The 27,510-nt window shown below is 42.2% G+C and overlaps 1 protein-coding gene across 3 annotated transcripts in view; it reads right to left on the bottom strand.

Moving 5' to 3' along the window:
- The window catches only part of PLPPR1 (phospholipid phosphatase related 1), a 152,971-nt gene extending 126,633 nt beyond the window's left edge, over positions 1-26,338 (bottom strand). The window contains exon 1 of one of the 3 annotated variants that reach the window (XM_071730822.1): positions 26,107-26,338. The gene's annotated coding sequence lies outside the window, so the exon portion shown is untranslated. The other 2 variants (XM_071730821.1, XM_071730823.1) reach the window with 2 other exon arrangements.
- Between the last annotated feature and the right edge of the window lie 1,172 nt (positions 26,339-27,510).

Genomic DNA, 27,510 nt, shown 5'->3' with positions numbered 1-27,510 from the left:
CTATTTATTTATAAAAACAGCTCCACATTTGACAAAGGAAAATGAAGAATTCATCAGGTCTGCATATCTGACACTTGATGAAGAAGCTCTTGAACACATTTATTCACTACAAGACAAGGTCTGTCTTTTGTGTGGCATTCCATGGGAACAGCTTAACAGGCACATATCCTGTAATGCATTCAAATACAAAAAAAAAAAAGCAACTTAACTAGCAAAGAGCATAACCAAGTGTCTCCAGGCTCACACTTGTTTATGCTCTTTACGCAACACCAGTCTCTGTGGGCTCCTGCTGTCCTCGAGCCCTCCTGTCTGTGTAATTGCTGGATACTTCCTGTTGATCAGGAAGCAAATTCCTACACAAGGCTCTCACCTTTGCAGGTGGAGGCCAGTGCTCTCTGCATCAGTGCCCTGCACTTCTTCTCCTAAAAGGGCTGCTCTTCCAGGCAGGTCAGACACCCAACTGGGACTCTCTCAAGATGGTGCCTGTTCCTGCCTCAGCACTTACAGGCAGGTGATAGACTTCATGGCTCAGCTTCATGACACTTTCATTTTCCATACATCAGCATCTATAATTCTAAAGAAACTTGCCCAAAGAAATCTGTGAGCTACATACTGCACTACTTATGTAGTGTCCTCAGATGAAAAGCAAAAGCACATTACAACAGCCTATGGCTACTGAAGTAGAGCCAAGTGGTTGTGTGCATTTTGGTAAACCAAAAACAATCAAATACTTTTTCTTCACTGCAGACCTCTTAAAGAATGCCAAGATGCTTTTTTTTTCCTCCCAAGATATTTTAGAAGAAAATTCACAGTATTCAAAAACATTATTGCAGCACAAGGCTTCTTTTGACCCATAACTGGGGTTACATTGCTGAAAAAAATAATGACAGAGGAAGCAAGTCCTTTGCTGCCTTGATTATGTGACTGCTCCTGTCTTGTCTGACACACTGGAGTTGGCCACCAAAATTAAAAAGGTAAGATGTGAATGCGTTAAGAGTACCTCTCACTCAAACTGAAAACAAAAAAATCATACCATACTGGGAAGAAACACGGATAGAGAGCATAAATTGTCTGCTGCATCAGCCTTTAAATTGCAGATAGAATTTATTTTTTACCTACCCAAACCTCCTTCTTTCCAAAATGTCTTGAAAAAAACTTATGGGGAAAAAAAGCCACTCCAGACCCAAAAAAACAACTAAACCCAAAGAAAACTACACCCTACACAGCTATGCCCTCCTCTCTGGTCTCTTAAACCCATCTCTTTACTTGAGCAGTAACTTGTTTGTCCATCTCACAGAACAGCACCATTTCCTGCATGTTTCTCCTCAGTTACACAATCAGAACTCATCTTGCCTTTGTCCAAACTGCTGAACTAAATACAAGTGACAGTGCAGGACAGGTTACACTGGCATCAAGGTGTGAAATGCTAATTTCACTGTATTAAGTATGAGCAGTTAATGGCCAGTGGCATCCTGATTGAAAGTGGGAAATCTTAGCACTTACTTTGTAAGGCATTGCCAAAAGTGACAAGGAAACATAGTATAAACTCATCAGTTTTCTCACAGATGTCTTCCCATGTATTTGAACAAAACCAAGTTCCTTCATGCCTTCTGAAAGTCATATTGTTACGTGTTTTATATATATATATAAATATATATACATATGGATATATGCTGTACTCCCCATCAAACAAAGGAAAATAAATCTTTGCAAAGGGTGCACTAGAAAAGGGCACTGCCCACTCACATTAACAGTGATTCTGCAACCAGACAAAAGAGTTCACATTAACTGTGACTGGTAACTGCTGCAGTTAATCTAAAGAATGCAGCTCCTCACAAAGTGCATTCAAATCATGCTCTATGCTTGCTTTCAAATGTCAGCAACTTTCCATATTCTAAAAAAAAGCAATCTTTTAACTGGTAAAGAATGTAAAGCCCCATGCTAGTTAAAAGCAGTAATAAACCATATTGCCCCTAACTACAGTATTTTTAATCAATGCATTCTAGTCTGTCTTGTTTCAGATCATAGCCCTATTAAACTACCTGTTAATTCACTGCTGTAAGACATGTTTTTTTTTCTTTCTACATGGACCCATTAGTCAAAACAGCCCTCTTTTTTTTTTCTTTTTTTTTTTTTTCCTTTTTCTTTTTTTTTTTCCATTAAGGCATTTCAAAGATAGTCCATAGTGAGCTTATCATCTACAAATGTTCTTATACAATTTAATATAATGAACTGCGGTACTATAGTCAAATAACAACCCATATTAAATTTCATTTGGCATGTGGAAAAATAAAATGAAAGGATGAGTTTTGAAGCATAAACAGGATAAATAGATAGGATACTGCTTCATCATATTGAATAGTTACATCCTGGCACAGTGCCCAAAGCATATTCATCCTGAAGAGAGTGCAGCACACTGCTGAAGTCTACCTTCCTCAGACAAAGGCTTGTCAACTCCGGCAGATCAGAAGTCTTGCAGATTTGCTTGCTACTGCTGCATTTTAGGTTTCTGGAAATTTGTTGAACTGCAATTCACCACTAACAGTTCATTAACAAGGTCAATAAACAAACTAACAAACAAAACGCAAAAAAGCGAAAAAGCTGTTAATTACACTAGTGTTGTGCAAGTGTTTACACTGCACTGATTGCATTCCTTACACAGGTCCCAGCTTGCACTGGGTTCCCCTTCAGGGCTCCTCAGCCTGCTTTAGGGACTGGAGAAGGCTGCCATCATTGTTTGCACTGTAAGGAAACACAGCCCTGTTCCCATCCTGCTGCTGCTGTGAGGCTTGGGCCATCTGTGCAGCTTACAAAGAATTTACCTCGGCGTTCTGATGGGGTTTTGCTTCAGAAATATGCTGTACTTCTGGCACTGTCTAAACTGCTTTATTCTGGTCTGCAAGAAGCATTTCCAACATTCTACAGCCTACCTGATTAATAAAAAATTAAAGAGCACCAGGCACCTAATCCACTCATCATGGAAGAAAAGGATTCAGCTCCTGGTTGTGTGAGCTGCATTTTCAGCCCTATGGCAGATGCCACTGTTGGCTGCATTTGCTTGCCCTGCAGAGTTGCCAAAGAGGATATGAAGTAAAATTTGTAATTTTAAAAATGAGTATTTTTTTGTTTTCTCAGAACAGTCATTCTGCTGCATGTTATCCTCCTGCCATATAGTGAATCCACCCCATCAGTGTTATATTACCCAAATTTCAGGTTATTCTGATGGCAGTACTGTTCACAAGATATGGAGTATTATGTCCAAATGATACTTAGAGAATTTATAATTTTGCACCGGAATATGCTTCTAACCAAATCAGTGAGGTAAGATTCTCCATGTCTTAAAATGAAGGTAATGTAACCGACATGGATTTTTTTTTTTTTCATATTGAAGTTTTTCACATTAAAGAAACCTGAAAGACTAAGTTAACCAGACATAACTATAAAAAAATCTATTTTCTCCCCTTTCCCATTTCAACAGCCCTAGGTCAGAATTACACCGCTTAGACCTGAGCATGAGAGGTAACCCCAAGTTCAAATCCCTTCCCCATCCAAGGTAGCAGGACTGAAACATATGCATGGTATTAGTGCAGGTAATCACCAAGTATTGCACTGCCTAGCACAAACCTGCATCTGAAACAAAGAAAATCACCTCAGCAGCACTTTGTCACTGTTAAGTCCTTATGCAACCTAAGGTTCGTGCCTAGCTGTCTGTGCACAGAGTTTATATACAGGTTAGGTATGAATATTCATTAGTTTTCCAAAAACATATTAGCATTTGCAAATGTCTTTAGCACATGTGTTCTTGATCCCTTGGGTTGCTGGGGGCCTTTTGGTGGTCTTTGGTAGTCTTCATCACTATGTCTGCTAACTGAACTCAGTATTTATGCATGCTCAGTCCATCCTTTGTCTTGTCATCCTCATCTTCATGTAACCGGTCTGTCCATATGTAACTTCCTTTGTCAACCCACTGCAAAGGATGGTGCCCCAAGTCTGCCTCCTTAGCTATCCACTGCACATCTTTAGCAACTACAGAAGGATTTCATAAGTACATCTCATACTTCTAACCTATACTCTATCAAAGAAAAGAGTCCCAAGTGCTGGGTATCCCACCTGAGCCCAAAGCCAGCAAGGAGCTGGCAGGAGGATGAAGGGTTGTACTGGAGGACAGGGTCAGGACAGAGGAGTGTATCTGAGATGTACTTTCCCCACGTGGTACTTGAGGCAAAGCAGTGCCACCAAGCTGACAGAGGAAACACCGAGCAGCTGGGGCTGGAATCAAGGACTGGAGAAAGCCATGAACTGGGATTTCCCATGGGAGAGGGGAGGACAAATCTCACATCTAGAAATGATTCACTCCGTAGTAGACGTTGCAGAGATTTCTTCTCTGAGGCCTGTCCTGAGAGGTAATCTGTTGCTCAGCTATTTCATTTCCAAAGGAAAAATGGAAAAATGTATTTCAGCCTCATACCATAAACCCAGCCTGCCTTTTTCTTGACCACAAGCAATTTCTTCTCTAGGGGGGTCCATGAAGCATGTGGTCTTTTCCCCTGCTTCTTACTGATGGTCAAAGACATTTTTAGTGTAATTGCTCATTTTGAACATAAACATTCCTGAAAATTCTATGACCAAAGTCTCTGGATGCCAATGCAGACACAAGCAATGAACCTCAGAATTATTAAATACATATTTGCAGTATTTTTCTTTACTTTTGGTGGCACCTGAATTTGAAGCCAAACCAATAAAGTCAGTTACTGTTCTGACATGAGACAAGATGAGGAGGTCTGGTGCTGGGCTTTTTACAGGCAGCTGTCTACATCTAGCAAGGCTGTAACTCTCTATTTCCAGGTGACAATATAACTTTCAGTTACTGTACAAAACAGACACTGAAACATATGACAGCTTCAAAAAAATCTGAAGTTACACCTGGATCTCTTAGCACATATACTGAAGGCTGAGACTCTCTTTGGTTCAGTTTAGAACAAACTCCAATAGGTGCTAGTGCACGCTGAAAAAAAAAATTTAAAAAAATCTTTAAAGATAACACAGAACTTTTAAAATCTTTTTGGTAAGAGCAGACTTATCTTAAACCAGTTTTCTATAAAAGCCCTTTTATGAAGGATTTGAAAGTATTCTGTGGTTCTTTTCTGTTGAACAAAAGCAAAGCAACAAGAGCACTATGTTTTTATACACTATGTATATGGACTTCCATTTTGCAAAGACAAAAATGTCTCTTCTGCTAATACTCTAATTGAGAACATGATGAATTACTACTAATGACAAGAATAAAAATAGTTATTTTTCCAGTACCTTGAAAACACAATAATGCTCCTTTCTAACCTTGCATTATGCATTACTCTTTCCCGACATAAAAAAAACCCCAACACAAGACTGAGTCTCTAACCATAATGACAGTTGAGTCACTCTATGTCCTGTTGTCACCCAGCAATCACACTAGTTTTAAAAGACATCTTTATGGTACTTTAATAGAAATTCTCAGCTCTATTACAGTGTTGTTGAAAGGGCTGGAATATGAACATCAAGGGACTTTTTTCATGTGCTGTGCTAGTCTCCAAATAGAACTATAAATGAAAAAAAAATATAAAGTTTTGAAATCTTGAAATCCCATTCTGATTTCACCTTCTCAGAGAGATGCAAAAGCTCCTCCACATGCAGCTGAGCTTTCTTTCAGCAACAGAGGGGTAGGGACAGGTGCCTGCCTTGGCATTTGAAGGCAAGCAGTCTGAAGATAAAGAGTGACCCACTTAAAGCACGTTCCACTTTAGATTTGAGAAGGCATTACCCCAGTCTGAGAGGTAGGGGATCTGTTTGAAATTTGCAATTGCTTTATCTTTTGCTCAGCAAAGGTAATGAGATGAAAGGGATTAGCGACCTGAGCTGTGACTGAGACCAGAATACATTACTATTTTCTAGCAGCTTAAGAAGACAGTGATGTCCTATTGCTATTCTTCACAACAACACTGCAATTTACAGCAGTTCTGTCCTTTTTGGTCTCTCAGTGAAAATGAGGTGTGCTGAGAAACATCTATCAGTCCCATTTGTACTCTCTCAATTGAAGTAGTATATTATTGCCATCAGATATCAAGAAACTTTGTACCTCTCCTGGAAATTTCACACTTCAGGAGTCTGTGAGTGGATGTGTGTGTATTTCGAAGGGCTACAGGATAGGAGTACAGAGTATAAGATCAGGCTCGTAGGTGACTGTGCAGACTGGCAGAAAACATACACCTCTATCTGTGACAGGACTGCTTTGCCTCCCCTCCCTGCTCTGAGTGACCCTTGGGAATGGAGACTTCAGAAGGACACACAGCAAGGTCCCAAGTTTAGCCATGCATCACTGCCTGGATCCCAGTCTACTTACAGACCTCCTGTGGGCACAGTGACACCATCCCTACAGTGCCTGTCTGGTGTTCTCCAGCACAGGTAAGTACAGAGCTCCCTCTAACTAGAGGAGCAAAAATAAATTGCTCTGAAAAAATCACTGCTTTGTCTCTAACCCTGCATTATAAAAAGCCAAACTCAGTATTAAAGTCTCTTCTGATTTCAGGGTATTTTTTTCCTTTTAGTCAGATTCTTACAAGAACACCAAGAGTTGCATTTAAAGATGAAAGAAAGCAAATCATAATTTTTAAAAAAATCGGTAACATTTATAACATAAATCAGCTACAGAAGAGTAATTTCCCAGATGTTAGGAGATTTCACAGAGGGAGATACAGCTGGTGAACATGGCCAGCCTATTTGTGAGAGTGGCCTCATGAACCAGAATAACCTGGGAACCTCTTCCTGTAATCACAAACTGTGAAAAGGGACTGTATTTTGCCCCTCTAGTCCCAGCATTTTCAGAATCCTAAAGCACTTCTGAAGAGTTCCACATAAATCAGTAACAAACTTCTTCCCCTGAAGACCCAGGCAGCCTTTATGCATGTTTTCCAAGTCAGCCACTGGTCAGAAGTTCAGGTTTCAAGGGCCAGGGCAGATGACTAAGATCAGCTCCTCTGATGTTCCTCACACAACTGAGGAGAGAACCATATCCTCTGGGTCTTGCAGAGGATTCAGAAGGTTTCTGTCTGCTTGAGATATTATTTTTTTCCTATTACTAATGAAAATTTGAAATTCAATTTTTATATTGTCCTACCAGAACCCCTAGGAATGAAATACCTATTTATTTAGTGAATTGAAAGGTGCATTCTGGGCAGAGTTTTTTGGGGGCCAAGGCCCACATTCCCATCCAAGCCTCTCAATCACTCCCCCTCCTCAGCAGAGAAGGGGGAGAAAACAGGTGAGAAACATTGGGGAGCAAAGACAAGGAGATTGCTTACTGTGGTGGGCAGAACACTTGAGCAAATTAATTTGGTAGGTAAAGCAAACTCAGGTAATGAGAAAAAAAGGAAAGCACCTTCCTTGGCATTTATTTAGAATTACAAAGGATGTGACAGAAAGGGAGAGGGAAAAAAAACCAAGCTGACTGTAGCAAGGCTTGCTTGCATGGGGTGTTAATGTGTTATTGTCTGCTAAACCACACAGCTATTTGAGGTCAGGTCAGATCCCCATAAGGAAGGGAAGAATTAGCAGTTCCTGACCTACTCACTCCCTGGCTCTGAATTTCCAAGGCACTGATTCATGCACATCCTCCCTGCAGAGGCTCCTGGGGAGGGAAGTGCAGGCAGACTGCCCCACTGCCACCCCAGCCCTCTCACCCTTCTCCCAGTCCCAGGAAGCCTTTCCAAAGCTGGAGGTGCAACAGCCTCCTTGCCCTTCTTCAGCTCACTGAGATGGAAGAAATCACACTACTCTTTAATAAGGAGAAACACACAGCATATCTGCAAGGCACAGAGATAACCATTGTTTTCTTTTTGTTGACACTGAAGACTTAGCATGTCTTAGCATATAGTTTCAGCTATATTCAACAAGAAAGGAAAAAAACAAGAAAAAAACTATAGCAAAAAAAAACAAAAAAACAAAGACAACTGAAAAGTTGCACCTCTGTTGTTAAAGAAGAGCTATTTCCTCAGGTCACTGCACCATGGCTGAATTTGACAAAAATTATGCCAAGCGTGAGCAGGTAGGTAAACAGGGTTTGCAGATTTGGAAAACTGGCCAAGAAAAGACACTGAGGCAGCTCCTGTACCTGACCTGCGCCCAGGGAGGTTGGTGATACCTGGGCTGCCCTCACAAGGACTGCAGAGAAGCCTGGAATTCTTGCTTTTGAGCTCATTCATTGACTTCAAGGGAACTGAGCTTTCCTGTACAGGATTCACACTGCAACAGTCTGCCTTCTTCCCTTCCTAACAAGCACTTACTTGAAAAGCCAAGGAACTGATTAACACTGAAGCTTTATTCACAGAAGACTCTTGTGTTGTATTACAGGCAAGATGATTTGCAGCACAAGTACATGGAGCACCTGGACTGATCCCAGTAGTAAGACCCAGGCTGCACGATGAATGAGTTTGGGTTGATGTGAAGAATTCTTCATTCAGACTAGCTAGGGATGATTAATAAAATGTCTCTCAGTATTAACATTCAAAGAAAAAGCAGTTAAAACTAATAGAAGATGATAGCACTCTCCTTGGTTTTGCTAGCTCTGCCATTTACAAAAGCCATTAATTCAAGAAACAAACCCTTTTAAGTCTGATGACATGCCACGAAGTTTAAATTTAGGCTGTGTTTAAGTACTTTGTTTAACTTAATATCTCATTATATTCTCCGTGTGCCATACTACAAGCACACAATATTTTATGGTATTACTTGACAGTGAATGCCTTCTGTCAGAGGTTTTTCTTTTGGCAATACAGTGCTGGCTGCTGCATTTACTGTGCAGGGTTTTCAGATCTCTCTCTCCACTCATTGCTGTTATGTCTGAATGCTTTGTTTAGTGTTTCCTTACAATTGGTTAAGAATCAGACACTCTTAACATGACAGTAACAATGCTTCCCTTTTGTGACAATACTTCTGTATACAGGATTTTCCAGGGCACTGGGCTTAAGCTCTCCTTTCAATAGCATCCATACAAATTGCACCATCAGTTGCTATGCGAGGAAGGTCAGGCCAAGGCTGGATGCTTCATAAAAACCTTCCCCACAGAGCTCCCACGCATGCTCAAGTGAGAGCCCCAGGAGTAGCAACGCATACCCCAAAGCGCTCTTTGCCATTGTTCAGGTGAAATAATGCCTCCAAGACCATTGACAAGGCTTCTGCACACTGGAATGGCTGTGAGTCTGCAACAAACAGCATTTCAATATAGATTTCAGCTCTACTTTTTTGTTCTGAAAAACCTGCCTTTTAAAACACATCCAGTGTGCAGGTTCTTTTGGAAATAATGATGTTTGAATAAGAGACAAGAAAACCTTTTTGTCACTCTGTTACTGTTGCAAATGCAAACCAGACACTGGTTGTAGATGAAAATAAAACAGGCAGTGCTCTATTCTGGGGGTTTGGCCTTTGGCTGTAAATCAGGATGGCCCCAAACCACTTGAGATTTGTTTATGAGGAGGTCACATCAGAGGTAATTACATACTCCCAGTTGTGGATTATAAGCACAGGCCTTTTGTGATAAGAGCAAGGTGAGAAGGTCAATTTGATCTGCATTGTGCTCAAGCTTCAGGCATAAACACAAAAACCAGAAAACACTTTCATATGTGTAAACATATTAACCTTATTTCTCACTACCCCTGAGAGGAGCCAGCTCAGGCAGGCAACCTCATAACCCTATGCTGGACATTATCTCCCTGCCCTCCCTGGACAGCACCATCCTCCTTCCTGCCCTGCAGGGAGGGGAACTCAATGCCCTCTGACACAAGACCCAAGGTGTCCCATTAGTGCTGGTCCTGCTGTGTCACCACCACAGGAAACCACACTTCTCTCTCATCACTGAATTGGCACATGAGGTTGCTCTACTTAACCTAGATCCCAGCTGAGAGCAGATGGGTCCCTCTCTGCAAGTCCTGCAAACACCTAACATGCTGTTTGCTTCTTGTGCCACTGGAAATGTGGCTTCCCATACTCATTGTTACTGCTCCTTATCAGCAAGCTAATATAAACATCTTGTGAGCAAGAGGTGTTTGCTTCCTTCTGCATTCCCTCTGCTGTCAGCTTTCCTTCCGTCTGCAGCAAGCAAACCCTCTGAAGAAGGACAAAACATTAAGTCCATATCCTCATTAGTATTTCTTAGCACAGCAAAGGTTTCCTGCAGAACCTTTTAGCTGTGATTAATGCTGTGAAGACATTGGTAGGCAAAGCGTGGGCAAGCAAAAAAAGCACAAAACATTTTTCATGGATGTCACCTCCAATTTGAAAATAAATTTGCCTCAGCTATTTCCCTGTCTCTCCCCACTCACATGGCTCTCTCTAATGGATTAAAGCCTAGTAAATATATGCTTGTTTTTCTCCTCTGTACACTAAAATCACATCCAGCTTGGGAAGTCTTTGGACTGAAATGGTTGGAGGTAGAAGAATGTTATAAAGAAGTACTGTATATGTGCCATTCCAAGGCATCCCGGTACCCCTTCCTGGATGCCTTACTGTGTTACATGGATGTTGTCTGGCTAAGAACCTTGGACCACCAAAGAATATGAGTGCAGCTCGAGGTGGAGACTCTTCTTCATACAGTCAGTTTTTAAACCAACAGAACGCTTCCTAAAGAAAGCAAAACATTTCTCTTCCAAAAAGATATTATGCAAAAATAATTTTTACATCATAAAGGCATATCATAAAGTTACAGCTAAAGTTTGCATTTTTTAATCATCTAGGATACTCATTAGTACTCATTTAAAAAAAAAAAACAAAACCTTGCACACAGCACTCAACAGCAGAGTTTGGTGTTGTGGTTTCTTGGAAGCAAGAAGCAGACGGACATAGAGGAAGAATAAGACAGAGCAGTAGCACCAACAAAAGCAAAATCATCATCCAGCAGAAGCAGTCACATTTTATCTGCACATTGTGTAGGAGGTTTGACATCTACTTGCTAGGATAGAAGAAAACAATCAGGCAACAGAAAATGCAGCTTCCAATAGATGCTTCCAGTCTATGCAAGCACACCAGTGGTACTCTGGGCCGATGACACTTTTAACCTCACCTTCTGCCACCTGTCTTGCAACTACTTTGAAAATTCACATGCTCTACACTAGATAACAGCCTGGCTCCTTTTCAAAGCCACAGCTGTTGAATTTCTGACAACGACATTTCTTAAAAACCCTGTAAGTTGAGGCTGTTTTCAGATATGAAATTTTTTTTTTTGTCTGTTTACTTAGAACTGAATGCCACGCTGTGTATCTGTCTTGCTCATGCAACATAGAATCTTCCAAAATAATCAGCCAAAGGAACAACCTCATGTAAGAAATAAGATATTTAAAGAATAACTTTTCAAAATCAATCAGTTATTACTTGGAGACTGATGATAAAATGGATAGTAAGTAATTTTCTCTATGCCATAAACCTTCCTTGCAAGCCCTCATTCCCTGTCACCAAAATATTACCACATCCACTTTCTTCTTCTTCACAGACCTGTTACAGCCAACCACACAAAAATTAATAGAAACTGAGTAACCTGAAGTCTCTTAAAAACTGTATTTCTTCACCAAAGAAGCTCAACTTTAAGCTTCTGGACAGATGCAGGAATATTTCCTGTGAAATGTTAGGGATGATGAAAAGGGTAAGGAAACATTTCTGCTCTTTACAGAGAGACAGCTGTGCATCACCAGAACAGTTGCCACTGGTGCTATCTTCCCTCTTTCGGGTTTAGGGAAGCCAAGGGCACCCAGGCATTTCTTTGCCTGCCTCCTGGAGACCACCCCACTATGACTGTGGGGGGAGAGAAATATTTCACCACTTGACAGAGATATGTTCCAGTCACTGCCGTTACTAGCCTTCTAAAAGAAGAGCTATGCAAATAACTTTATAGTGTGAAGCACTGGGGATGGAAGAGGTTTACTGTCATTACAGAGTGTCAAAGTAAAAGGGTAGAAGGTGTGAGCATCGGGAACCAAGAACAAAATAAATCCCATGGCATAGGCAGGCAAAATACATTAGAGAATGCAAAGGGCTACACTCTGATCTTTTTTTACAAGCCTTCATATAGATTATACAGCTGCAAATGCCTGCAGAGCATGTCCAGCTGGGCTTGCAGGCAGCTGAAGTTATAGAAGGTAGACTGGCAGAAGACAACATTCAAGGAGCTAGCCCTCATGGGACTGCAAAGAAAAGTCAAAAAGCAGGCTTTCTGACCAAGAAGAAAAACATCCTCACAAGGAGCAACTGAGATGATGAAAAAAACTTGAGTGTCGAGATGTTCTCCCACCTTTTAGCCAAAGACCACTGGCCTTTGAGAGGAGAAGCAACTTATTGGCCTCTGGTTAATACTGATGCCAAGTGTGTGTTCATGGGAAGAGTGGTACAATGACCATGTCTACTATTGCAACAGCCTAATAATAAAGAAGGAAATCTACTACTTAGGAACATGCTCTTGTGTTAGAGAAAACCTCTAAGATAAAAACTTCATGGCACAGGATCAAATTTCACATAGTTTTTTTCTGAATTTCAAATTCCTACCATTTCTGCCTATTCAACATGCATAGAAGGGAACTATATTTCATCTTAATGTATGGGGTTTAAAAGCATGTGCATTAAAAGAATGCTAGTTTGTAATTGTGCTTTCCTCAAAATCTTTTTTCCAAAACCATTCTAAAAAGAAGCAGAGCTTAAAAAAAAAAAAAAAAAAAAAAAAAAGACAAAGCAATTGACCTTAAAAATCTTTTTTCCCTACAGTTTTGAGAAAGAACACATCTATAATTGGCATATCTCATTATCAAACCTAGCTATGCTATTTCAGTAATAAGTGGGTAGTGATGTGAGACTAACAGGCTAACATTTTAATTAAGCCCTTTTCATTTCTAGGCTAATTTTCTTTATATTTTTGAACCTTTGTGGGTTACAGATGCCAGTCCTATGGTCCAAGGCATGCTAAAACCACCATTCCTCAGCTAAATCTCTGTCAGTTACATATCCACAGCTTTTGCTGATAGCATTTTAACTATTTTCCTTCAATCTCCCCCTTTTCATCTGCATCTTGCCAAAACTTGTAGCAACTCATCTCAAGTCCTGGCTTCTTCAGGCCTGGGAAAACTGTATTATTACTGAGTTTCCCAGGTACCTGACTTAGGATAATGCTTATTAGGCAGGTAGTTACTGGAAACATGAGTTGCTTGGATGCCCAATCTGTATCCAGTCAGCATCAGACAAGCTGCACTTCCAACCACAGATACTGGGACTGGCACAAAGGCATCAGAGCACTCATGTCTCACACTTAATGTTCCACCTGACAGCAGCAGCCTCCAGGTGCTCAGCAGGCTGTAAGTAGACTGTAAGGTAATAAACTTACCTACAGTTGCTTCCCAATCCCTGGATAGTTAAAGACTCATGCCCTAAATACATTAGAGTTCTCATCCCTCCCACATCTGTCAAGCTGGTTTATATCCCAACATTTGCTTTCTGGCCAAATCACCAAGAAGTAAAACTTCCTGAAGAAGTCTCTCAGTGGTAGCTATCTGCAGTGTAAGAATACACATCAGAACAAGCGCCAGGTCAGAGAAGCTGATTTGACTTGATTTGATTTGATTTGATATGATTTGATTTTTGATTGTCTTTTTGCTATGTTCTGAGACTGGGAGACCAAAGTGGACACTGACAGAAAAAAAGAAAAAGATGAGCATACACTGAGGGCTGACTCTGAACGCCCATACACACATTTGGCTGGAGGAGAAAAGCTATAACAAATTGGTGTTCATCACATGTCAACGTGCACAGCCTAAGTGCGGGTAAAAAAACCACAAAAACTGTACTGTGAAACTGTTCCCTAGTAAACATCTGAAGCATAGGAAAGAGAGTAAATTTATTTAATTAATTATGTTAGGCTTTAGACATTCTTCTACTAAGAAACATAAAATTTATGTAACAGCACTTCAAAGTACTGGGTCAAGCCTTGATCCCACTGAATCAGTAGAAGCTTTGCCATTACGTTCAAGGGAATAAAAGATCTATCAAATTCTATTAAAAACACCACATCAGTAAGGGGGAAAGTACTCTGAGAAATGGCATAACTCCTGCAAAATGTGAATGAGTTGACATCAAAAGGTCCAGTATTTAACTTGAAATGTAAATGTCCACAGATTTCAGTTTGCACTTTTGTTTTTTTTTGTTTCGTTTCCAAGGTCAGGATGAGACTTCATTAGCAGAATAAGGTTTCGTAAAAATGAAGAATTTTTAAGAAATACAGCCATTAAGAAGAGTTTGGGTGCCTGCATTAATCACTGCTTAACGTGAATAAGCCAGAAATGAGAGAAATACTGTATGACTTTTCTATTTGGTTGAATTTCATCTCACTCAATGCACCTAATGCTGTATGGTACCAAAAAAACACAACCAACAAAAAAAAAAACCAATCAAACAAAAAAACTACCACACAACAAGAAAAACCAAAACAAGACAAAACAAAACAAACCCAAACCAGCCAAGGAAAAAACCAAATCAAACCAAACCAAACCAAAAAAACCCAAAACCAAACAAGAAACAAACCTAAGACTCATGCTATATGCACAGCGTTTTATTTCACCTTTCACTTGACACAGACCGTCCCCTGCTTAAAACCTGTATTATTCCATTAGCTGCAACAAACTAGGCTATTGACAACAGATCGGTACTATGAACTGTACCTCCATCCACAGACAGAAAAAGAGGAGAAAGAAAAGTATGGTTCTCTGGAGGATACCTGTGAATCTCAGGAGGTCGACCTAAGGTTGTTCCAAGTGCAGAAGCAGACAAAAGCCAACAGTACTGTAGACATACCTCTAAGAAACTACCTGGCCTTAATCCTAATAAAATAGCTCTGCAGTATGGGTCTGGTTTAGAGCTATGCCATTATCTGTTAACATACACAGGAGTACAGACCCCAGCCAAGTTGTGGGACCCCATGCCTAGAAGGGGTAAAGAAAACAAGATAGCAACAGAGACCAAATCTCATTCTTGTAACATTTGTCAACAGCAATCCATGCTGACAGAACCACTACCATTTACACCATTTCCCCCCCCCTTCCTTCTCCACCTCCACCTTACATTCCATCACCTGCCTCCTGCCCTTCCCATTCAATGTGGAGCTTTGCAGGACTTCCAGCATAACAGCTACCCCCTAACAGCACCTAAGCATTTGTTTGCAAGCTGTCACTGCTCCACTGATCAGCTACTGTTTACTGCAAACTGATTAAAGAGGGCACAAACTGTTTCTGCTGCACTACATCAGAAGGAGAGTTCTGAAAATTAGTTTCCAACACCCATCTGCCACTCACCTGAACCATTTCCCTTCCTGCCTGAGCTGCACAACACCTCCAGCAAAGTCTTTCATCAGAATAATTGTTTGAAGGCTTGAAAGCAAGTAATTTTAAAAAGTACCAATCCTGCATCATGGATCATTTCACCAAAACTTTTAAAGTCTCTCACTAAGGCTGTTAAGGCTTAAGACAAACTGAAACCTACGAATAATGTCTTAAAGAATACCTGCAAGTGATTTGAGCTTACTTTCCTGAGATAATGCAGTTACTGAAGAAGTTTCTGTTTACTTCTATCATCATCACAGGCAGATGAAATAGAAACTGTAAGAGACAAAAATAAATAGGGACTGACAAGTCAAGACAAGTATATTAAGACAAGACAAGCATATTAAGGAAAGCCAAAGCTGGCCAACCAAACAAGGTTAGAGAACACCAGACTCCTACATTAGCCAAGTTGGGAACAAACCTAACTCTTGCCAGCCCGGATGCTGAAGGCTTTGCCACCAAATACACAGAAGTAAACAAACCCCAGGAAAGTTGTGTGACTCACAGACTCACGCCAAAGCAGGCATGCAAAGCAGAAAAAGCATGCAGTTAAGGTACATGAAATGCTGATGAGGACCATGAAGGAGATGAACGTGATTGGTTTGAGACCTTAGATGGACACTTTAATAATCTAGCTTTGGGGCAAAAGGCACCGAGGAGAAGAAAAAGGCTTTTTCTATTATAAGAGGATAGAGGAGGCAACAAAGGACAAAACACCACATAAAGAAAATTCACCCACATGAGGTCCAGCACGACTCAGGTATCCTAACCTCCTGTCATCTCTCTTTCTGCCCACAGAGCTATTTGATGCCAATCAAAACCACTTGGGTATTGAGACCAGCTCTTCACTGAGGCACAGAATACAAAAATCTCAAAATGTGCTTTTCTGTCCTGTGGCTTGATATGAGGTTTACTTGAAATGCTCACTGTGCTCCCTCCGTTCTGATTAACATATCATTTACTGTCTGACTCACTCACCTCTCCTCGCAGAACAGTATAGATTTCATTCCTGCCTTTCTAGTTCCCTTGTTGAATGCTTCGTAATAGAGATAAATACCCTTTTTAATTTTTTTTTCTCCATCACTGACTGGCTCCTGCCCAAGATCACAGGACTAAATGAAATTCTACCAGCAGTATTTTGCCATGGCTATTTATCCCTACCTTGAATAACAAGGAGTAAGAATGGCAGTTTTAAAGTTATTGTTTTATGTTGTTCCACAATACAGTAAGATTTTAAAAAAATCATTCCACATCACATCACTGCAAGTAGCAAGTGTTCTCTCCATGCACTCCATGGTAAAATTCAGTATGAGACCTCTGTAATGGGATTTAAAGCTGAACAGCTGTTTTGCTATCCCTCTATAGGAGGGCAAACATCTTGGAATCAGGAATCAGCATGATCTCAGCAGGAGTTCAGGAGCCAGAGAAATACATATCAAAAGAATAATGAAAAGTAGCCTCTACTCAGCAAGTCACTCTGTTCTTTCAACAATTACCATTTTTTCAGTTTTCCTGTCTTTGGAACTCATGTTGCTCACACAAGCATATTTTTCTGCCCCATAAAAGGAGTAATACAACAAAACATCTGTTCTCTGGCACATGCATTTTTAGATCTGTGAAGCCATTTCACCGAGTTATTCAGCCAAGAATCCCATGAATAACTTTGAACCAGATTAAGTCATCTTTAAGGACTGTGAGATACATCCATCAGACAAGTCTCTGACAGCTGCAGAAACTGTCTCTACTGAATAAATGAAGCCAGGGGTGGAATTCTTGAGATAATGAAGCCTTGCTGTTATAAAAGGATGGCAAAATTAATAATTTAAGGCAGTGTTATGAAGATGTTAGTTTCCCAAGAAGAAATGACTGAGGAAGGCAGGGTTGTATGCTAGGCAAGATGAGTTCTGCTAAGCAAATGAAGACTTAAAGGAAAGAGTGAGTCTTAAAACAAGAGTCAAGTAGCTATTTATTCTTATTAAAGAAAATAACTTCTCAATATTGTTTTAAAAAAATATTTGCAAATTTGGACAGAAATTTCCTTCCTGATAATGCTGAACTGAAATCCATGGTGGAAAACTTCAGTAACTGGCTATGTATCATCGCTGTCACATTCTCCTGCAGAAAGCAGCACATTCCTCCTTTGGCTGTCAGCCTCTCTTTGTAATGTTGTATAAGCCAGAGACCAAAGAGAAAGAGTTCTCCCAAAAGGGCACTGACATCATGACTGAAGTTTTCAGCTACTGGTTGATGGTATCCTGGACACGGATGGGTAATAAAAATTTCAAAGTCACGTGCTAAAGTAACAACATATTCCTAATTTTGTCCTAACTCCAGATCACCAGATGTACTAACATCCATCCCTAAAATAAATCACTAACCTGAGACAGAATTCAGTTCATAATACTAATAATATTACCAACATTGTTTTCAAATAACATCAATCATCTGATAATAATAAAATTATTTTTGAGCATTAAAATAAGTTGGATATTTATATATTTATACTTTATACTATTTTATAGTTTCATGCTTTATATGTGTACTGAAACACATTAAATGCTGAGCTCCTTGAAGTGGATTAGTTGATCTTGTCACAGATTTGTTTTTCCTCTGAGCATCCTAGTGGTGTTGATTCCAAAGACACGAGAGTTTGACTGGATAAATGACTCCAGATTACTTGCAGGTTACTATGTACAGGAAAATACAGACTTTGATGCCAGGAAATGCAGAGCTATTAGTGTTGAAAAAATGTCACCAAGTTTATTTATCGTTTTCTTGACCTATATATTCCTATTTAGAGAACAAAGCCAGCAGGAGGAGAACAAGATCAATGATATTTACTCATTTTTTGCCATTCCAGCTAGGGCCCCTTTCTGTCACTCTTTGTTTATCTTGACATTAATATTTATTCACACAAATAACTTACCCATGGCTCTTCTGGTGATCAGAAATGAGGTCTGGTATCATGCTTAGACTGCAAGATTGTTACAGCTTTTTAAAAGAAGAGTGTCTCAATCTTTTCCTCCAAAAGCTGTTCCAGAATGCAGGAAAATCTGCCCCGGGTGTTCCCTTTTCTGCACAGGCAAGTGCAATCACTTCCTGGAGAATCACAGGCACTAATAAAATGCAGTCCATCCAGTTTACACCACTGCTACTCTGTTGGAACACCAGCTGTGAATTTCACTTCCTTAAGGGAACTGATTCTTCCGGAATCCACAGAGAAGAGCAGCAGAGGACCTGGGGACCTGCTTTTGGCCAGCAACTCCAGCAGGTAGTTTCAAAATTGAACTCTGGATAAATAAAGGTAAGTTTTTACAGAAAGAAGCAGCTAATCATAAAGAGATTTAACAGTAATACAAAGAAAAAAAACTATTTCTGTCTGAGGTTACACTGCATTTTCTCCCCGTTAGCAAGAAAAAACAGCTTATGGCTTTAGTCAACCCAAAACCATTTCCTTCCCAGTTAGCAACTCTCCTGCTTCACCTCTTGTTTCTGTCATGGAACCACAAACAACAGAATCTCTCTAAGAATCCAGTTAATAAACTGGATATATACACAAATAGTAGATCCCTTCTTTTACTTTAGATACCAAAGTCGTAAGTCGACTCTTCACTGCTAAACTCAAGACATTTATGCAACACAGAAAACCAGATGAACCTTGACACTCCCAACTGGAAATAAACAGTGAAAGTAAAAACCTTAATACAACTCAAAAGGGTGGATCATTTTATGTTTGCAATTTTAAGTCAACATAAACCAATTCCTCCAAAAAACAGCTCTACAGAAAAAACTCAAATTGTGTGCATAATATTTCTGCTCATTTTCGGGGGCCAAAACATGGCAGAAATTTCAATGTTCCACAATTTTATTTTGCTATGGAAACTGCCTGCATGAGATAAACAAAATCATAGACCAGCCAGTTCCATGTCAAAATTTCCTCCCCTTTCATACAGATTGTGCATGTGAATGATGGACACATAGTCCTTCAACAGCTTCTCTTTAAAGATATTCCTTGTAACACAGACACTGCTTTTCTTGCTGAACCCCTGTGAATTAGTTATATTCTGCAACTGCCTTGTGTAACCTGCCAGATGACACCAGTGGTACACAGCCCAGCTTCATTATCCCCAATATCTCCTAAACAAGCTGAACCCAGACACCTCCTGTGGGTGGCCCAGGTGCTGTTTTGCTTCTGTGAATTGCATCTCCTCTAGGATGGGTGGCAGGACAGGGTAATGCCACCTTCCACTATCTCTTCATTGCTATTACATCTTCAGCAGAAAGCTCAAGCTGAGCATCACCAGACCTCTTGTTTTCTTTCTTTGCAGCAGCCTCTCCTCATCTAACCTAAGATATCTGAAAATTTCCAAGTTGTTTCTCAGACATCTGGGTCACTGGCTTAATGCACAGGGCATGCACAAGAGCAGAAGCAGCTGTACTGCTTGTGACAACCCTGCCCTAAAATTATAATGTACCAGTGATTTTCTGTTGTTTTTGGCAGTCTCACAGTCATGATGTGGTTGCAGCACACAGCTCAAGATCTACCTCTCATCTTCCCAACAGCACTGGCTGCTGTAAAGGGCTGCCCTCGGTCTGCTGCTCATTGGCAAAGAAAACCAACCTGCGACTGCATAGCCAGGACACCACTTCATGCCTGCATACTGTCTCTGCAATGGGAGCACTATCAGCAAGTAGTAGGGTCTCAATGAAACCTCAAGAAGGTGGCTATTTCTTGAACAGTGTTTTATTTTTCTGATATTTTATTTGCTGAAACACATTAGCTCAGCCTAATGGCTTTCATGAGTGACAAATCGTGTTCCATCTTCTCATGTCTTTCCAAACAATGTTCTCTGTATCCTCAAGATAACCAAGACTAACTTGTCTGATGCAAGGATGTGAAACCTTCATCAGTGTGTGGTGTACATTTGCACTGAATTTCCCTTGATTAAGTCCAGTTTTAGGAGCCTAACACTAGGGACTGGTGTCTTCTGACCAACCTAGTCCTGCTCTGAAAAAACACAGGAACTATCACCACATGTTTCTTAAAGTAAACCCCTTTCTACCAGCAACTCAAACCCTGAAATACCCCAATTACAAATATGATTCACTGTGCATTACACCCAGTTCTTTAAAATCTATTCCACATTCAGCGGGGTAGATTACAGTCAGTGATTCTGCAACATAGCAAAGGTTTTGAGCTACTCAATAGATCTCTTATGTCACACCAAAAACCTGTGCAAACATTCCTGTGCAACACACCTCTGTATTCTCTCCTCTTTGGCAGAGGCTGTTCCCCAGCATGGTGACTGCTGTGATTACCAGGAGCAGCCAGCAGGCACCATCCTTATAAAGAAACAAATGGCATTTTGGGGCACTGTCATCATCCCACAGACCTGTGTTCTGCGGGCTGTGCTGCTGTGCTTGTCACCAGCTCTGATGGATAACCTCATGCAGCATTGCACGAGCAAGGCAAAGGCCAGGATGGGGGCTGGAAAGAGTTCCAGTATGGGAGAGTGCAAGTTTGTACAGCAGCTTTACTCTGCAAGAGGGAAAGATCCCTGCATGAGACTGTGTAAACAGTTCTTCTGGATTCATCTCTCCAAACAGATGGACATATGGTCTTCAAGGGCAGGTTGGATGGGGCCTTGAGCAACCTGATCTAGTGGGAGGTGTCCCTGCCCATGGTAGGGGAGTTGGAACTGGATGAGCTTTAAGGTCCCTTCCAGCCCAAACCACTCTAGGATGGTAAGATTTTATGAAATGCAGCACTGCCATAAGAGCTCAGTTATTCTGACAGGTTACTGATCATGTTTCATTGGGAGTAAAAGCAAACCTTGAGCACAAAGAAGAATGTTTTAGGTTCTTCAGGGAAGAAAGGGCCTTTACGATGATTCTTCATTCTTCCAATATTTTCCTTTCTTCCATAGATGGTTCTCACGGAATGCTCAAAAAATCCCAACTGCATTTTATGAAATTACGCTTTTCAAGATTATTGCTAAATACCTCACTCAACTTAAAAACAAATAGCTCATGCAAACTGAGTTACTTTTCAGTTCATGCATTGTTAAACAGACCCTTTTGTGCACAAGGAATGAAATAAGGGCTGGAATAAGTAGAAAAATAAGTTAGAAGAGCTACCAGTAATTACTCAGCAAATACAATAAATTATTGTATATGTGGAAATTAAACATCCTTCATTTTGTTGTCAGTGAGTATTTTACAAGCGTGGGTGACAAGCATGGAGCAGAATATAAATGCGATACAACTGCCTTCTGCACTATGTGTGTTTCCATCAAAGTTGGAATTTTTTTCTCCTCCTGCTCTCCTTTTGATTGATTTAAACTGACGGATGTCGAAGGAGGATTCTGAATTCACTGGTGCCTCAGCAAAGCAGTAAAAAGCAGCACAAGAAGCATCCATGAAAATTCATGCTGAAGTCTCATGCTCCATTGAGTTACTGAACAGGTCAGGTCTTCTAAGAGGGTCCCACCCTCAGCTTCCCTAGCAACTCACGAGATTTGACAAACTTTGAGCAGGCATTCAGGACCACTCAGATGAGGCTATGCTAGGGCACCAGGCCTGAGATTCAGATTCAGTTTTTTCACAGTTACAGAGCATCTGTCCTCAGAGAAGCTTAGGAATGAAGCGCAATTTTGCCATAAATGAAAGTGACACCTTTACTACAAGAAAAGCAGAAAACTTAACCCAAATGCAAAGGATGTCCAAGCACATGGGTAACTTTACACCTCTATCTGGCAGATACAACTCAGTTGGCAAAGAATGGCATGCCTTTACATTTACACTGGTCCCCAGATCCCTAGAGGACACAGTGAATCAATGATGACTGTATCTGTGCACATGGATCTGCTTTGAAACTAAATCTCATTCTGGCTAAGATATGAGAATGGAACCTTCAGAAAAATTGATCCAAACACTGTCTTAGACATATAAGACTATTCTGAACCTGCTCCCTGCCTGTGGACACCCCTAATTATGTCCTCAATCACTCCTGTATAATGTTCACTATAACCACATGGATGGCAGCAGCACAAGACACAAACATTGCAGTGGGATGTCCTGCACAGGGCATTAGCAAAGTTCAACCCATTTGAAAACAAAACAAAACAAAAACAAAACTAAAAATAAAAACAAACAGAACAACAAAAACCTGAAACCCACTTGGGATAGGAAATTACCTTGCATTTCATGAGGCTCGACACACTGTGACTCGCTTGCTTATTATTAAAAAAAGTCACCTAGCACAACAAAGACCACCACATGAATGACACTATTCTCTATTCCCTGCCAATGCAAAGAAGTGGCCCCACACCATTACAGGTGATTCAGCCTGAACAGTAATGAGGTCTGACTGCTGAGAACACAGACCAGCTGTCCAGCACAGCTTTGGCAGTGCACAGGGTACAGGCTACCAACAAAGCCCATTTTTCAAAAAGGGAATAACAAGTGAAGGTTGACCCCATATAGAACAGCCCAGCTAATGATTTCTCAGAGCATCTACTGATTCTGTACCCTCCCTTTTGCAGCCCTTGTTCAAGCCATCCAGTGGACTTTGATGGTAGCATGATTTTAACACAAGCACGAGACTTTCTGAATCAGGACATAGATGGTGAAAAACAAAGCCACCCAAAACTGCTCTCTCAGCAAGCATTTCTGAAAAGCACCACTGAAAAGCAAGTTTCACCCTGAATGTGCAAACCCAGAAACAATGCCTACATGAGCAAAAGGGAATATGTGAGCAAGCCACAGCACCAATTTTGCACACAAGTAGTAATAAACATGATGATTGTTAGTTTTGTGTTTATGCCCTATCCAACCACCTATTTGTTAAAAACCCCAAGAGCTTTGGCTGTTCAGAGAACAGCCTGCACCCAGTCTTTTCTGTCTGTGGTCAGATAAAACAAAACAAAACAAAAAAAGCCAGGCTATTTGAAGAGAGTGGAATTTCTCCAGAGTTGGGAAATTCAAATTTCTTTCTGGAAATATTGACAGAGAAAAATCATCTTAAAGATTGATGTTACTCAACAAGTTAAAAGGTTAGTCTTTTGCTATAACCTCAAGTAGTATAAGCAGGTCAGAATTAGTGGATGAAAAGGTATCTGTTTTGCATTAGATAGGCTTATATATCTTGGTGGACCAGTTCCACTGTAAGTGACAATTTCACACCTAAATCCCAGTGAAAGTGATAGTCACAGTAGGTCCTCCTGAACGCAACTGGAAAAAAGAGTTTCCTCCACACTGCTGTATTATCTGCAGAAGTGCAAGATATTTGTGACTGCAGAAACTATTAAGAAGAAAAATTGGAGCACTAGAAAGTAGGCTAATCAGCTCAACATACTATCTGATGAAGTAACAATTATGGATATGTTTCCTGATTTAAAAAAAATCCCCCAAAACAACTGAGTGCATCTAAAATGCTATCACTGAACAAAGAGGCAGGGAAGAGTGAGCAAAGGAAAAAAACGGAAAGTTTTTCATGATGATCAAAGCTGTCAAAGAAAATGAAGGTACAGTATTAAAAAAAAAAAAAAAAAAAAAAAAAAACCAAAACAGACAGCTATGATGCAATTGTAAATTCAAAAATCTTCTTCTGGTACTGAAGTCTCTCAATTCAGTCAAACTGTATCTCCAATTACAGACCCAGGTTCTGTAACTGAGCAGATGTGCTGCATGGCTGAGGAATTAAACGATATGGTTGCACATCAGCTCTTCCCTCTGATGTTTCATCAATCAAAGAAAAAAAAAGAGGGAAAAAAAAAAAAAGTATGGTCTTAAGAAAAAAAAAGGGGGGAGGGGGGGCAAAAAACACAAAGGTCTTTCTCCATCAACCAGCACCGTTTTGCCTGGTAAATCTACATATTCTAAAACAATTCACATCCACCATCAAAGGAGAACTACCAACTAATATAATCCCTGTTGTTATGTGTGGGTTTAGCATTTTTTTCACCATCATTGGTTTTCTACCCAGAGTGAGCACAAGCCAACATTGAAATATGCCATGTGAGAGCTAGCAATGAAAGTTGAGGAGGAGAGGAAGGAATACAAATAAATACGAGGAGGTAGTAAGGAGCTGTTGTCATAGCTCCCAGTACTTGACAGATCCTCAGCTGATGCACATGCTGTTCTTTTTTCCTCCCTTGTGCCAAGCCTACAAAGCAGGTTCTCTTCATGTACAGTACATGCAAAGTTCTCCTTACCAAGCTATTGTTTTTTGAATTAGCCCCTTAAAAAAAATCACACTGAAGAGCAGTGAGACAACTTGAAAAAGAGGGAGATCCACAGCAATGTCCTTAGATTTAACTAATCTTGAAATTGAGAGGCTGTGGGCAATGTGAGCAGCCTCTGCCTCTGTAGTAGCCCCTCTGCAGTAGGTTAATTTCCTCCAGAAACTGTCCTTCCCAAGTCAAGCACAAGAGCCCATTGTACAAAACTGAACGGTTTTAAAAAATTATTCTTCCTTGTGCCTGAGCAGAAACAGCCAGAAATCTGAGCACCGAGCCATGACCTCTGCTTTTCCTCATTGTACCCATCTCATTTGCAGTAGGCAGGATGTCAAGAAGCCTCTGCTCTGTCCCAGGTATCTTCATACCCCCACAAAGGCCACATCCAATGCAAGACCAGTTGTGTTACTTAAACCCATTTTTTTTCTAAGTATTCACCCAGAGGGATCAAGAGAACTACTGTACAATCTCAATGTCAGCTAGGAAATCTCATTTCACTACCTGCGAGCTTCAAATGACAGCTGATCAGAGCGCCGGCATTCACTCCTCTTGGTTAACACCTAGGCTTTCTAAGTGATGCAAAAAAACCTCAGGCTCAGGTCTCCTAAGACGTCCAAACCAGACAGGGACATCTCCTACAGTACTATTTTCGCTCCCAAACGCCTTATGCCTGCAGGCCATGTCTCCATCACGCCCTGATGCAGCAGGCAGCACCCTGCTCCCAAACTACCAACCAACTCCGCAGCCGTGCCAAGGGCCGGGAGAGCAGAGGAGATTCGGGAACAGGGCAGCAGAGGAAGATGGTGTCCGCCCCACCGACAGCTGCCTCGCTGAGGGCATCCCCGCTCCGTACGCGCTCCTGCGGCGGGGCGAGGGAAGGTGTTTACCCCTCCCAGAGACCCGGACCCGTAAATCGGTGAGATACCCGTAAATCGGCCTGCCCAGCCCTCCGGGGCGGCGGTGAGCGGGACAACCACCCCCTTTGTGTGCGTGGGGGGAGAGTTGAGCCCGTGGGGAAACGGCAGCGGGTCATCCCGGCACTCTCCCGTGGACAAAGTGATTCTCCGTACGGGAAGAGCGCTCACCAACGTGCCTGCCTGCATGCTCCTCGCCCCAGCGGGCCACCCCTTGCCATGTGGCGACCGGCGAGCCCCGGCTGCTTGGCGCCGGATCCCGGGGCTCTGCCTCACTCCTCAGGGATACTGAGGGTGCAGAAGACAAGCCCATAAGCTCCCGCAACCCAGCCCGTCTCGTCTCTCAGATAAAGGACGGGAGGGAGAGGATGAGGGGGGTGAAGGGGGATAGCTTCCGCGCCTCCTGAACCCCTGCAGCCCCTAGGGCTGTGCCGGGATCCTGCCGCCACCCCGTGCCTCCTTTCCTCCCTCCTCCCGGAGCCACGGTACCGCACGGAAGCACCTCCGGCAGCGTGGTCCCCCCGCAGGCAGACCCGCACCCTCAGCCCCCTACCCGCAGCCCCGCAGCCGGCTCACCCCGCGGTGCCGCGGTCTCCATGCCGGGCGGGCATCGTGGTCCGCCCTCCCTCCTCAGCGCGGCGGAGAGGGGCGGGGGCCGGGGACGCCCTCCCTTTTCCTCCTTCTTCCTTTTCGCCCCTTCCCGCTGCCTTGTCCCCCCCGCCTCCCGCCCCCCTAACGATGCCCGGAGGACAACCGGCGCAAATCCTTCCCCATCGCCCGCCTCTCCTCCTCTGCCTCCCCGTAAGCCAGAGACGGCTCTCAGCCCCCAGCCCGGCAGCCGTGCGGAGGGAGGGGTCAGGGGCGGGCGGAGGGGAGGGATCGGGGTCTCCCCCGGGCACGGCTGCCGTTTCCCCCTCCCGTTCCCCCTCCTTTGTGCCGGAGCCATCGGTCTCCGGGGTTTTCCCTGCTCCCACAAGCCGCGGGGGTACGGAACAACACGACCCGTCAGCCCGGGGACATTTCTACCTGTAATTCGTCAATTGCCGGGCCGGCAGCCCCCCTCCTGCTATTCCTACCCTGGTCCCCCCTGTGGCGGGCATACAGCTCCGGTGGCTTCACGCAGCATCACCACAGGCTGGACTGGACTCCCCCAGGACAAAGAGGGAGGAAGAGGAGAATGAACCCAGCGAGGAAAGGCAACAGAGGGACGGGGTCTGGGTGACCCGTAACAGTGCTGGTGCTCCTAAGCCCAGGGATGCTCTGGATGAGGGGACCCTCAGAGCACAGGGAATGCCGACGGCCGATCAAAAACTGTGCTCTTGACGTGCAGGAGCTGTGGGGTCACTGAATTCGTGGTACCTGGCACAGCCTTTTCTCAATAAGCTGTCACTTAGGAGTTCAGTGAGAACACCAAGAGTGTACCATGTGCTTACTCTGTTAGGCTCAGATTTGCCTCCAAGTCACAGGTGTGTTATTATAAATGAGAATACTACCACCCCAGCTATTTATATGTAAGCCAAATTCCTAATCGGCAGAGCGAAGAAAAGGTGATCCAGCAATGAGCGCAGTCTTGGCTTCCCACAAGCACTTGACATCCTCTTGCCAATATGCCTTAACAGCAAAATAATAATTAAAAATAGCATCCACTAACATCCACAAACTAAAGTAAATAATGAAAACAAAATTTTTGCCCGTGGAGCTTCATTTCTCAGTTGCCAAGGTAGCTGTAGAAGCGTTTCGGGGTATTTCACTACCCACCACCCCACCCACTCCCTGAGGGAGAGCATAGTGCCACATGGCAGCGAGGTGACTTGCCCAAGATCACTAGGAAGACCAGACTTGTTTGCATCTCACTAGCATGCATCATGGGCCACATGGACTGAGAGCACAAGCAGGCAAGGAGTGTAAAGTTGTCCACATAAGTCAGAGAAGCATTAAGGCTTTTTCTGCTGCAATGCAGAGGAAGACGCATTTGTGTAT

Source organism: Heliangelus exortis, chromosome Z, assembly GCF_036169615.1.
Source record: "Heliangelus exortis chromosome Z, bHelExo1.hap1, whole genome shotgun sequence".
NCBI classification, from domain to species: Eukaryota; Metazoa; Chordata; class Aves; order Apodiformes; family Trochilidae; genus Heliangelus; species Heliangelus exortis.
Note: the sequence above shows the minus strand (reverse complement) of the source record. Positions and strands in the feature narration are given on the sequence as shown.